Consider the following 12,885-nt stretch of genomic DNA (forward strand, 5'->3'; position numbering starts at 1 on the left):
ATTGTTTTCAGCCTATTTCGTATGTGTCCTTGAGTACATTCAACTGAAAACTTAGTGCTAATAGCATGTGCCGCTACAGTGTAAGCCAGTGATTTGAAACTTTTGTCAACCTTGTTTCCAAGGTTGACTTGCTCAGCAAGTGTGTCAATGAGTAAATTATCCATGTCCTATGTTCAACTCATACTTATTTTTCCAGTCTTGTTTTCAGGCTGAGAGCTAGAAGAGTCCATTTCTGTTTCATGCCAATCAAATGAACAATGCAAATCAACAACATATATATCCATAACACCAATTAATACAAGGTATTTTTGTATAAATAGCAATAGGCAATTAATAAAATCAAACATCATAATCAGTTAAAGAAGTGAGTGCACACAAAAAAAAGTTATACAACAAAAGTTATATTAGAAAGAAAGAGTTAAACAACAGGAAGAAATTAATGTCGAGCCCTAGATCGATACAATACATAATCAGCCCACATTTGGGTAGCTATTTCTTCTCTGAGACGAATTCCTTCCCTTGATTGTTCATTTCTACTATCTCGTTGAGATAGTTGGGAGATTTGTGTATTGTCTGCTCTATCATCATTTAAATCATCAATTCCTGCATCATCCTTTGTATCAACTGCTTCTCGATCATACTGACGCATGATGAAATCATACGGATCCACACCCATGACATGGTTGTGTAAGATGCAGCATGCAGACACAATCTTCACCTGTGACTTAAAAGGGTAATGTTGTTGAGATACCAAGATTGGAAAGCGTTTCTTCAATACCCCAAAGATCCGTTCAACGGCATTTCTAAGTGATGAGTGTCGAAGGTTGAGCAGTTCTTTTGGGTTCTCAGGTTGATGTGCACCCCATTCCTTTAGATGGTATCGTGTGTTTCGATATGGTATAATGAACCCCGTCTTTAATGAAAATCCTACGTCTACAAGATAATATTTACCTATTTAAAATATAAAAAGTTAGAAAACACGTACATACTTACCTATTGAATAAAAATGTCTCTTGTGAGAGTTTATTACTACCTTGAGGGACCTCTAATTTATGCTCTCTCCTTAGAGCATTGTTAAGCATGTGAGAATCCGATGTGGCACCCTCCCAACCAGGTAATACATATGTAAACAACAAATTGAAAGTGCATGCAGCAAGGATGTTTTGTGTGGGATAAGATTTACGACCTCGAAACCTAGCAACATCAGTAGAAGGGACTTTCACAGGGAGGTGTGAGCCATCGATTGCCCCAACACAATCCTGCCAGTAGATTTAAGTTTTTTATTATTCATTTTTTTGGGTGTATACGCCATAAAGAAGATTTATCACTTAATTACCTTGAAATATGGCCAAAAATCATATCGGTTTCTAATTTCTGGAGGTGTTTCAGTACCACTTGGTTGAATCAAGTACCTATCCTCCAAGCTCAACAAAGCATTCAATACGTTGTTGAAATGACGGCTCACAGTCTCACCAGACCGACTGAAATGAAAGCCCATTGTTCTATTCCTAACATTGTGTGCCAATATGTGTAGGAAGCGTGCCACTTGTTCTTCTACCGTGCACCTCATTGTATCATGTGTTCTTCCCGTCTCACGAATAATCTTGCATAGCCTTGTAAAGGCTGCTTTCCCTATTCTCAATTGGTTATAACAATCTATTTCTTTTTGTCGTTCAAAATCCCGGTTCACGGATGGTTCCCTATCAATATAATCCACATATTCTTGCAACAATGAAAATGTAACTGCAATCGTAGCAGTTGCAGCCCCAACAATTGCATAAAGCAAATTTTGCTCCATCTATTCATGGAAAATAAATAAACAAATAAATAAATAAATTGGGAAATTCATTCTAGAATGCCTATATAATTTACATGTTGGAAAAGTAGTCAATGAAAAAAAAAATAAGAGCAACCATTAACCATGAATAAGTTTACTTCCTTCACTGTACCATGAATACACTAAATAAGAAAATTGAGAGAGGATGGATGATTTGGCAACCCCTTAGACAAGCCTTACAGGTTTAATAGTATATACTTTATTTCAATAAATGGTGTGTGTGTATGTGTGTGTTAGTATTGAAGAATTAAATTCTAAGAGATTATATTGACAAACTCTTAATATGGAATGACTAAGTATTGCATTTCAATCCGGTTTGGACTGTAAATCTGTAATTTTTAAACAACATCAGGGACTCCAGGTTTCATGTAAAAAGTTTCATTTGGTTTGGACTGGATTGGATCCAATTTGGTCCATTTGCATTTCAATTGGACTGGATTGGATCTGATTTGTATAGGGGTTGGACCGGATTTGGTCCAGTTCATTTGTAAATGGACCAATGTTGGACTGAATTGGATTGGACCAAATCCAGTCCAATTGACAGCCCTACTGTTAAGTCGACACCATGGCTTATGCAATCACTAGGATTAGGGATTGTTTTATAAGTCCAATCCTTGTTTGAATCGCTTTGTTTTGACCCTACATATGATTATGGAAGAAAGAATTTCTTTTACAGACTGAATTTGTTCATTAACTCTATCTCAACTTCAGAATAAAACCATAGTCCATTTCTTAGCTTCTTTTAAAGAAGGTAAGGAGATCTATTAGCAAAAAATGGAGATGAAAATATATATATCAATCAGACCCAGTTTACTTCAAGGTTTTTTCTCCATCCACAAGGTAGTTGTGTAACTTCAGACATAACCTCTTGCCCGATACAGTACTCTTCTTTCTGTTGGAAAAACAAGGGTGATGAGTTGGGTAATTAAAAGCACTATGTAAATGCCACCATCTAAGGTTTGGACATAAAAAATACTGGTTTGGACTGGTTTTGGGGTTATTGAACATAAAACCAGTATTTTGTTGTATTTCTTTTCATGATGGGGCAATCCTAAATTCATTTTACAAATTAAAACCGCATGTAATTGTAATAAAAGATTTCATGAAAAGTATAAGTCTAGTCATTTTCCATCCTTTTTGGGCTTTGAAGCTATCATTTGATATCTTCAATGACTTGCTATCATTTGATATGGAAACCTATGATTTGAAATGAATGGACATTAGGATAAGGTGTTAAGCATAATTATTCAACATTTGCTTTTTAGAAGCAGGGTTTTATAGGTGTACCTACAATGATGAAGCCAGGAATCTTCAATTGCGACAGATGTGATGGTTGAAATAGTATCTTCTTCCCCCCTTTTCTATTTGTGAAAGGAGATAGAATTTCTTGGCTGTTTTTAGAGGAAAATGTAACATACAGGATATAGGGTTTATATTAGGGAATGGCACTGCATACCTGGACAAATCCAGTTTCCATATTCTGACACATGGACTAGATTGGTCAGACACCACCTCTCTGTGGCTATTAAGTTTTTGGACTGTTCTTTAGAAAATTCGTGGAGGGCCCATCTAGGAGATCTCGTCCCTGTTGTAATACAAGTGTTTGTCATTTTCTTTTATTTCTTGTATTTTTCACATAATATTTTCCAAATTGCTCGTTTTACAAGTTCAAATATTGTATGATATTTGTTGCCCTCCATACATTGAAGCAAGAACCTTAGTCCATGTCAGCTTACATTCTGCTTTGCTTAGTTTTATCTCATCTTTTTCACTGGTTTCTCATGTCATTGTTTCTTTTATTTAACAGTCAGGTTTTGAAGGATTTGTTAGAGACAAATACACAACTCTTCCAGAATCAAATGAGAGAATGCTGGCAACAGAAGTCGGTGCTTTGTGGAGGTATGGATTAACTATTTCATGAGAAGCTTAAGGGGTTAAAAATGTTTTGGATAGACAAAAAATAAATTGAATGTTTGTATAATTGTACTGTTTATCAGTTTTTTATAAAAAAGGTTCATTGTCTACGATATGTGTTGGTGGTTCACCCTTAGTGGAGATGGTGGTTCACCTTGGAAACCAAGCAGATCTCTAACCCTTGGAGATGGTGGTTCACCCTTAGTGGTTCAACCATTTGATATGTGTCTCATCTTGTCATGTCATCACATCATCAATTTGGAAGATGAAAAACAGGTGAAATGGAAAGAATCTGACAACAATTAATCATCTAATCCACCATATATCCATTTATTTCATAAAAATAGAGAAAAAACTTTAACAAAAAAATATATAACTTTGTTATTTGTCTCCCCTCTGTTAGGTAGTTGACTTTCCAAATTATTTGTTGATAGAGTTTTTCTTTTCTTTTCTTTCTGATTGGGTTCATAGTATCTGAATCCCACCTTTTCTCCTTTCCCTTCTTATACAAATAAAGACATTTTCTTAATTGGTAAACAAGGTCAATAATATTTGTTAGTATAGTTAATAAGTTAATAACTAAGTACAAAGGGAGCAAGATAAAAGAAGATACAAACAAAAGAAATAACAAAGAAACACCCTAAGGCTGTCATGCTACAGCTTCCCTCTACATCCATATAGAGAGCAAATCTCCCTAATGAAGTGATTCAATATTCCAATGCAACTACCACCTATCCACCCCTTTTCTAGTCAAAGATCACTAGAACATGAGAACATCTCCTAATCCAACTGAACAATGCGTTCCCTCTGACTGCTAAAAATATAACTTCTTTAATATAGTATATCATTGGATCCTTAGTTCATCTCTTCCATCCCTAAACCAACTCACTACTCTTCAAGAATCACATCTTCAATCTGAAAGCCAAATTGAAATTTAACTCAACGAGAGCGTCGCGTCTGTTGCTAAGCCTCTGTAGCAATGTCTTCGTCCGCTTGAAATCTACTTTGGAATTGAAAACGTTTCCTCCAAATCTTAGATTCTTGTCTCCAAACCCAAGAACTCTATACGATGACCACAGACAACTAAACAACCAACAATATTTGATGAATAAAAAAGCGAAAAAAAAAAGGAAAGACGAAGACAACTAATGGAGGCACAAAGGAAAGACGAAGACAACTTCTGGCCTTCTGGGCCTCTGCTTAGACTAGCGCCGCAACCAAAACCAAAAGCCCTAAATTTGTTCGAGGTTGGAGGCACAAAGGAAACTCAATACTCTCTGAGCATCTTCGGGTGGAACCGACTTGCGGAGGTATGGAATAATGGAACGAAAAACAACAAAAAAATGGTAGAACACGACCGCTAGAGAGAGGGATTCATGGATCTTGTCTTACCTTCCACGGATATGGCCGGAGAAGCTACCGGAGATATGGCTGTTGGAACAGCAGCTTCGAAGGGGAGACGAGCTTGTCGACTTCTTGCTCTGACAAACTCGATAGATTTTCTTAGCCTTTTCTTTTCTCACCAGGGTTGCACCAAAATGGTGCGATCCCGCTCACTAAATTTTGGGATCCCGCGTCCCTCTAGTTTCTCATCCCAAAACACTGTTTACTAGTAAACAAACACAAGAAAGAGAGAATCATTCGAGAATATTCCCTTTTCTCATCCCTTTCTCAGCAATCAAACAGACCCTTAGTTTTTCTTGGAATTCATTACGTAGAAAAAAATTAATATCCACTTTTAACGGTACTTAGTTCGGAGGTATAGCCAAACGACCTCCTACTTAGTTCTAATATTTCCCATATTTAAAAATTAACAATACTTTCTATGAAAAATTGGTATCCAGTTATGTTGATTTTTTAGTGACTTAAAATTTGTTTGTATATATAGGTGCCATTTATGACCTATTAACTACAAAAACTATCATAGTTGATGGTTTGTAGCTAGTTTGGAGTGTTGGTTTTACATAGTTTCTACTTGGTAAAAAGGTGGGTTATTGATGGGTAGATTAGGGTTGCCTTAATACTAGTCCCATTAAGAGAGGCACTAATGGACTACAGGGGCAAGTGGCTAGGCAAGACTAAACAAGGGGTAGGTGGGACTAGGCAGGGGCGAGTGGCTATGCAAGACTGGGCAAGGGTGAGGAACTAGGCGGGATAGCCCACCCACATAGCATGCCCAACCTCGCCCTGCCTACTACCCACCCAACACATAACAAATATCTTCCCCACTAACCCCAATGTATATTGTTCAATAGGAATTGACTTCCACCCAAAAGAAACAATAGAATTTGAAAAGTTAAATCACCGAAAGTTTGCCTATGAATTTGCTTATAATAGAGAAAATAAATAACCAACAACTAAACCAATTTCTTAAAAAAAAAAAACAATAGACCAACACAAGGAGAAAATTTTTGCAAGTTTTGACTATAGTGCATTTAGAATTCAATTACAAAAGCAAGAGGGAACTACGACATTTTTGAGACTAAAGTAGTAAAAGTAGTATTTAATAGTTAATACTTGCTGGTGACAACCTTCTATAAAAGAAAATTGAGCTCCCTAAGATGTTTAGGTTGCAATATTTGTTTAAGAAAGGTAAATCAAGCATAAACTCTATAAACTAATTTCCTTAGAAGGCCATGTTACAATAAGGGCTTTTGTCATCCCAAAATAAAATTTTCAATCTAGGTATTTTAATGTCATTAGCTGTATGAAGGCATTAAATAACTAGCAACCACTAATCCTTAAGACAATTCAAAAAAGCTTGCAAAACATTGGCAGACTTATGATATGATTCTACAAAACTAATGAGCCAATAAACAAGAAAATTCTAGGAAAATAAATAAAAGAGAGCACAAAAGGAAGAAAAAAGAGGGACACAAAGAAAGGGACAAGTATAATTCTTCTTTGAATAGTAACCAAGGATTAAAGTATCAGTATCAGGTATCGTATCAGACAACTTGGATATGGATACAAATATGGTTGGGAAACGCATGGATATGGACGAAAAATATAAAAATGCTTGGATACGCTAAAGAAATGCATATAAATTCAATAATTATATTAATAACTTCAAGTTTAATGTCAAAATAACAATAAATAACGTATAAATACATAGGAATTGTAATATCTTAATGGTATATCTGAAGAAATATATCATTATTGATAATGCATCAATTTTTATTTTTATTAAAATCCAAGGCACAAAAAATATGCAACCATTATATTTGAATTATTATATCAATTATTTTTATTTTACTATTTCAATTTTTAACATCAACAAAAAAATTAACTAAAAAATAATTCGAAAATGCTCAATAAATAATACTTTCACTTTTGTAAACAATAGATATGTTTATATAAAATGTAAATGAAATTTTGAAGATGCATATCATGTGAAAATTCATAAATTTTAGTTACTAAAATAATTATTCATTATTAATCTTTTTATTTTTATGAATTTTTAAAAAAAAAAAATATTTAAGTAGATTAGTGGATTTGATAGATTCAATTTATATTATATTCTCAAATATTTTGTAAACAATATTTTATCTTTGTAATAATAAATATATTGTTATTTAATGCAAATTGAAATATTAATTAATAATTTATAAAATAATTATTATAATTTATCAAGTCTACATAAATAATTTTAAGTATTAAAATAATTATTCTATTAATAATATTTTTATTTGTATAAATATATTGAAATTAAAAATCATTTATATATATATATATATATGTGGATTTGATAAATTATTTATTTTATGGGTTTATAAAATAATAATTTTGAATATTATTCTTGTTAACTTGTACTTGGAGTTATTGAATATACTTTTTGTTTAGATTAAATGTAATAATTAAGTTCAACAAAATATAATTTATTTCATTTATTATCACAAAATGGAAGGTGGCTTGATGGTTAAGATCCTTGCGCTCTTGGACATCGTGCGACTTGGGTTTCAGGGATCGAATCACGCTTAAACCATTTTTTCTAGTGAAGGCTATGAAGCACTTTTCTGTGCAATACTTCAATATGCCTCTGTATCGGTGCGTATCGGCCGATACATTGCGATACGCATCGATACAGTGGTGTATCAAACCAATATGCATGACTAACACGACAGTGTTAGTCGTGGCATATCCCGTATCTTCCCCTACCGATACCAATACAATACGCCCTGTATTGGACATATCGTGTCGATATTTTAATCCTTGATAGTAACCAATCAAATGGCTTTCTTAGATGAAAACAGAATGTAAAAGATAAGCGCATCTCCTAACATTGAAGCTGATAAGCAAAGAGAAAAGCATGCTAATCATAAAATTTTCCAACCCATAAACAAAGATAAGCATGATAAATGAAATAAATTTTGAAAGGTATCTAAGCTTCACTTCGTAAATTAACACAATCCATAAATATAAAATTAATTTTAACAAACAGCCACATACATTTATAAGAAATTATCATTTCCCAATGCCTCCCATTCCGAAGATTGAAATTGGCTTTATTTGCTTCATCTTCACCCTAGCCACATGTGAGTCTTCTACAACATACAAAGAAAATTAGACAATTGTCATACACCATGCAAATACATTCAACAATAAAACCAAGGATTTAAGTATTGACATGATATGATCATATGCCTGATACAGTATTGGTTTCGAAGGTCACAAAGACATGAAATACAAGGTTTTTGAATGTGAATCTTTGAGATGATAGATGTCATCCTCATCAGCCTATCACTCAATTATCAGGCTGAAAAAAAAAATTAGAAAAAATATAATTGTATTGACCAATCGATGTGCATGATACCCAATTTATTGGTATAGTTCATGACAATATTTTGAACCTTGTATAAAACGACATTTTACATCTGATTAAATTATAACTTTAATACTACAAGTATGTTAAACCTAACAGAATTACAAGGGCAATAGATTCAAACTGAAGAGAAGACAAAGTAAAGGTAAGTAACTAGTACCAAAACATGGTAGACTATATATAACTGTATACTGATGTAAGCAATTATTAGACCCATATATACAGAGGGAGATAAGAAAGTTGAACAATATTCATTTGAGCATTTGATATATGAACAGACTTCTGCTTGGGAAAATTTTTTAAAACAAATAACAAAGTCATTTTTCATTTCTTAGAAATACTCAATCATTTAAATTGCATGGCAGGCTTTGGGCTGATCAAGTGCTTGCATTACTGCAACCACCATCTCACACAGGAGTAGTCCTTCGGGGACGATAAAACGTGGATAACTAAAACTAAATCAAAGTGGTATTAAACCTTTCAATGCTGAACAGCGTATCATCATTATCCAAGGAGCAGTTCATAATGACCAGACATTTTCCATTATCGTTCGTTATAATAATAAAAAAAAAAAAACTAAGGCCAAAAAAAAACCCTTCTCAGCTATCAAATTGACAGTCATGTTAATCACTTTAAGAAAATCAAAATAAAGATTCTGAGTTGACTGATAAAATTATTTAGAACCGAACTGTCAACCAAGCCTTCCTGTGTTTCCTTTCTCTTTTTTCATTTTGGCTACTTGCTTACTGAGTTACGTAAAGAGAAGATTGACCTCTCAGATTCTTAATTTGAAATTTGTGGGAGGAGCCAACGGTTTTAAGTTGAAAGAATGAATAACACAGTCATTGTGAAATCTTCATTTTTACGAGGATATATAAATTTAAAAAAAAAAAAAAAACCCCTTACCTGAGTTTTCCTTCATCTAACAAAAGGGATTTAGGGTTCCAAACTTCAAACTTGAAATCCCCTCTAACTCTAGTCGCCGCTTCTCCCACCGTGCCTTAATTTTAACGTGATTTATATGGAAGGGTCCTGAGAACTCAGAAAGTCAGAAGTAGGGCTCCAAACCCAGCCCAACTGCACAACTCGAAATCAACTTTGAGTCGGGTTGAGCTAGGTTAAAATTACGGTTGCCTAGGTCAAATTGGGTTGGGTTATGGTTAGCGTTGGGGGTTCAGAACGTCATGTTGGATTAGTGCTTATCTCAACCCAATTTAAAAGAACTATAAATCGAACCATGCCACACATGGCCCGGCACAACGGTATGCAAGCCATGCTACCCACAACCCAATATGTATATAATTTTATTTTCAAATTTTTGTCTATTTTATTAATTTATTTTAAATTTTTCATTATTTTTTTCAATTTTTTGTTAAAAATATCTCTCATGGCTTGTCGTGATCCATAACCTGAGGCTTGACCCATGGCACAGCATCCGTGCTAGGCCAGACCTCTAAAGTATCCCCAAAGGTAGCAAGGATGACCCAGACTACATGTCGGTACAGCCCAATTTACACCTCTACAACTTAACCAGGTCCGACTATCACCCTAACAGCTAGTCCCAATTCACTACATCTACCTACAGCCATTAATTTGTAAGTTGGATTGAGTTTAATTTTATAGACCCAACTAACCAAGGATTTTACAATACATGCAAGAACGAATCCCTTAAATATTACCTATGTACTTTTTTCAAAACATTAGTGGAAGGGCACCTATTATGTACATGTGTACATTTATATCTACTAGTAATTAAGCACATGCATTGCACGTGAGAGAGAAATTGAAAATTAACAAAAGTAATAATATGATTAAAAATAAACTTAAATACTTGTAGCAAATAACAATTATTATTATTATTATTATTATTATTATTATTATTATTATTATTATTATTGTTGTTGTTGTTGTTGTTGTTGTTGCTTTTTCATAATGTTCTCGAATGTTTATTATTATTAAAAATAAACTTAAATGTTGTGTACATTTAATAACAAATATTGTTATTAAATTTTGTAATGCATTTTTATGATAAAAATAATTTTTATTTTAAAAATTATTTTTATTTCATAAGATGAATATATAACATAATGTTTTTGACAGAATTCTATACATTTTTGGTGTTCTATCTTTTCTTAAATATTTATTATTCAATTATGATATCATGAGCTTCTTTGAAAAGTTTGATGATTAGTCTTAAATTAGGGAAATTATAGTCAAAGTCGACTGTACATTTAAAACTAAGCTACAAGTTAGCCCATAAACTAATAAAACTCTGACAACCAGCTCTATATTTCAAAATATAAAAAACCTCATCATGTCATCAGAGGCTTATGTGGTTGTTGCCAACATGGGACTCTTAATCCATATTGGACACAACAAAAACATTATACCAAAATTGACTTTTAATGTTGGGTGATTGGAAAATAAAAAAAGGGTTTACAATTTCTCTCTCTCACTCTCACTCACTCACTCTCTCACACTCTCTCTCTCATAGTCATCTTTATTTGTTCAACGACTGTGTGATTTGAAAATAAATAAAAATGGTTTTTGGCTTCTATATTTATGTTCTCTATATCATTTTCTCTCATTCTCTCTCTCTACCTATCGTTCTCCATCAATCTCTCTCATTCTCTTTCTCGGTCAATCTCTCCTTCTCCTTTAATTTTTATCGTTCTACTTTAGTTTCTCTCCCACTCCCTTTCTCGTTCTTTTTTTTTAGACCAACTTGATATGGTTCAAAAATCATTACACCTATTTAATAAAAGTTCACAAGATACTCTTAGCTATGTAATTTACACAAATTGGAGAATGATAGAGATTGAGGGAGAGAGAAGGAAATATTGACCAAAAGGGAGAATGAGGGAGAAGAATGAAATAGAAAGAGATATAGGTTTTGATTTGGCTACAGACTAAAGATGGAAGAGTGGGAAAGACCAAAGGAGCGTGAGATCGAAAGATGACTGTGAGAGTGAGAGAGAAGGGAGGGAGATAGAGAGATAGAGGGAGTGAGAGAGAAACTAAAAACCTATTTTCAGTATTGGCTTTTTGCTATGTTCAACATGGACCGAGTCTCATGTTGGCAATAACCACATAAGCCTCAAATGACATGACGAGGGCTTTTATAATTTGAAATGTAGAGATGGTTGTTAGGGTTTTGTTGGTTTTTGGATCAACTTGCAACCTAACTTTAAATGTGCAATCGACTCAGACTATACATTTTCCCTTTAAATTATATAATTCATTTACATTATATAAAATACTTTTACTAATCGCACTTAATTTTTGTTTGTCTTTAGTATCATTTTACTCAATACACTAATCCACCATTTAAAAAGAAAAACATTTTGATTTCTAAGTTGACATTAAATTTTTGTATTACATTTCCATCATTGATAAAATTATTTCTTATGTATAAAACTTATTTTTGTTCAATATAATGAATACATGATATTATGTGTTTCGGAGATAGACAAATCTATGACTTGGAGAGATGACATTCCAAAAGTGAAAATGGGGTGGAGACCCTATTTAGTATCCAAAAATAAGAGAGACAAAGAGTTTTACTGTTCAAAATTGAGAGAAAAGATAAGATCCACAACCAATAAAGAAGGAAGCAAGAGAGGCTAGGATTATCAGATATTAAAGGAAGTTTCTTCCTAAATTAATGGGGCAAAAAAAGGGGTGATTGGCATTCCATGGGCTTTTAAAGAGAGTCCTGCACCCCTCTAGAATTGCTCGGTTTGGGTAATGGGGCAAAGAGAAGCCATATGAACCATGGGTCAATTTTCCAAACTGAACCGTAGTACCGATTTGGTAACCAAAACCAAATCAAAGCTGGTCGGTTAACTAGTTAATTGGTTTAGTTAACCATTGATTCGGTTCGTTAGTTTTTCAGTTTTTTTATTTTTATAATGTATTATAAATAAATATATAAACACATAATAAAAGATTAGAAATGCATATAAAATGTTGTATTATAAATAATAAATAATATATTACATATTATAAATATATTGATATATAATGCGTATATATTCGTTTATATTATATAGATAATATAAAATATATATGAAAAATATATACCAATTAGCTTGGTTACCCAAAATTTTTGATTCGATATTGCCGGGTTGGTTGGTTTTTTGATTTTTCATGATCAACACTAGTTCTAAGATTATCAACGACGAAAAACAGGTCTCTTGTGACATGGTTTCTAAGGATTGAAATGGGTGAAAAAAGCAAGATTGCTGAATTGAAATTAAAACTCCATATTTCCTATTGAATTCAAACTTTTTTTTCTTCTATTAATCTTTAA

The sequence above is a fragment of the Nelumbo nucifera genome, chromosome 7 (genome assembly GCF_055504915.1).
Source record: "Nelumbo nucifera cultivar China Antique chromosome 7, China Antique-T2T, whole genome shotgun sequence".
NCBI classification, from domain to species: domain Eukaryota; kingdom Viridiplantae; phylum Streptophyta; class Magnoliopsida; order Proteales; family Nelumbonaceae; genus Nelumbo; species Nelumbo nucifera.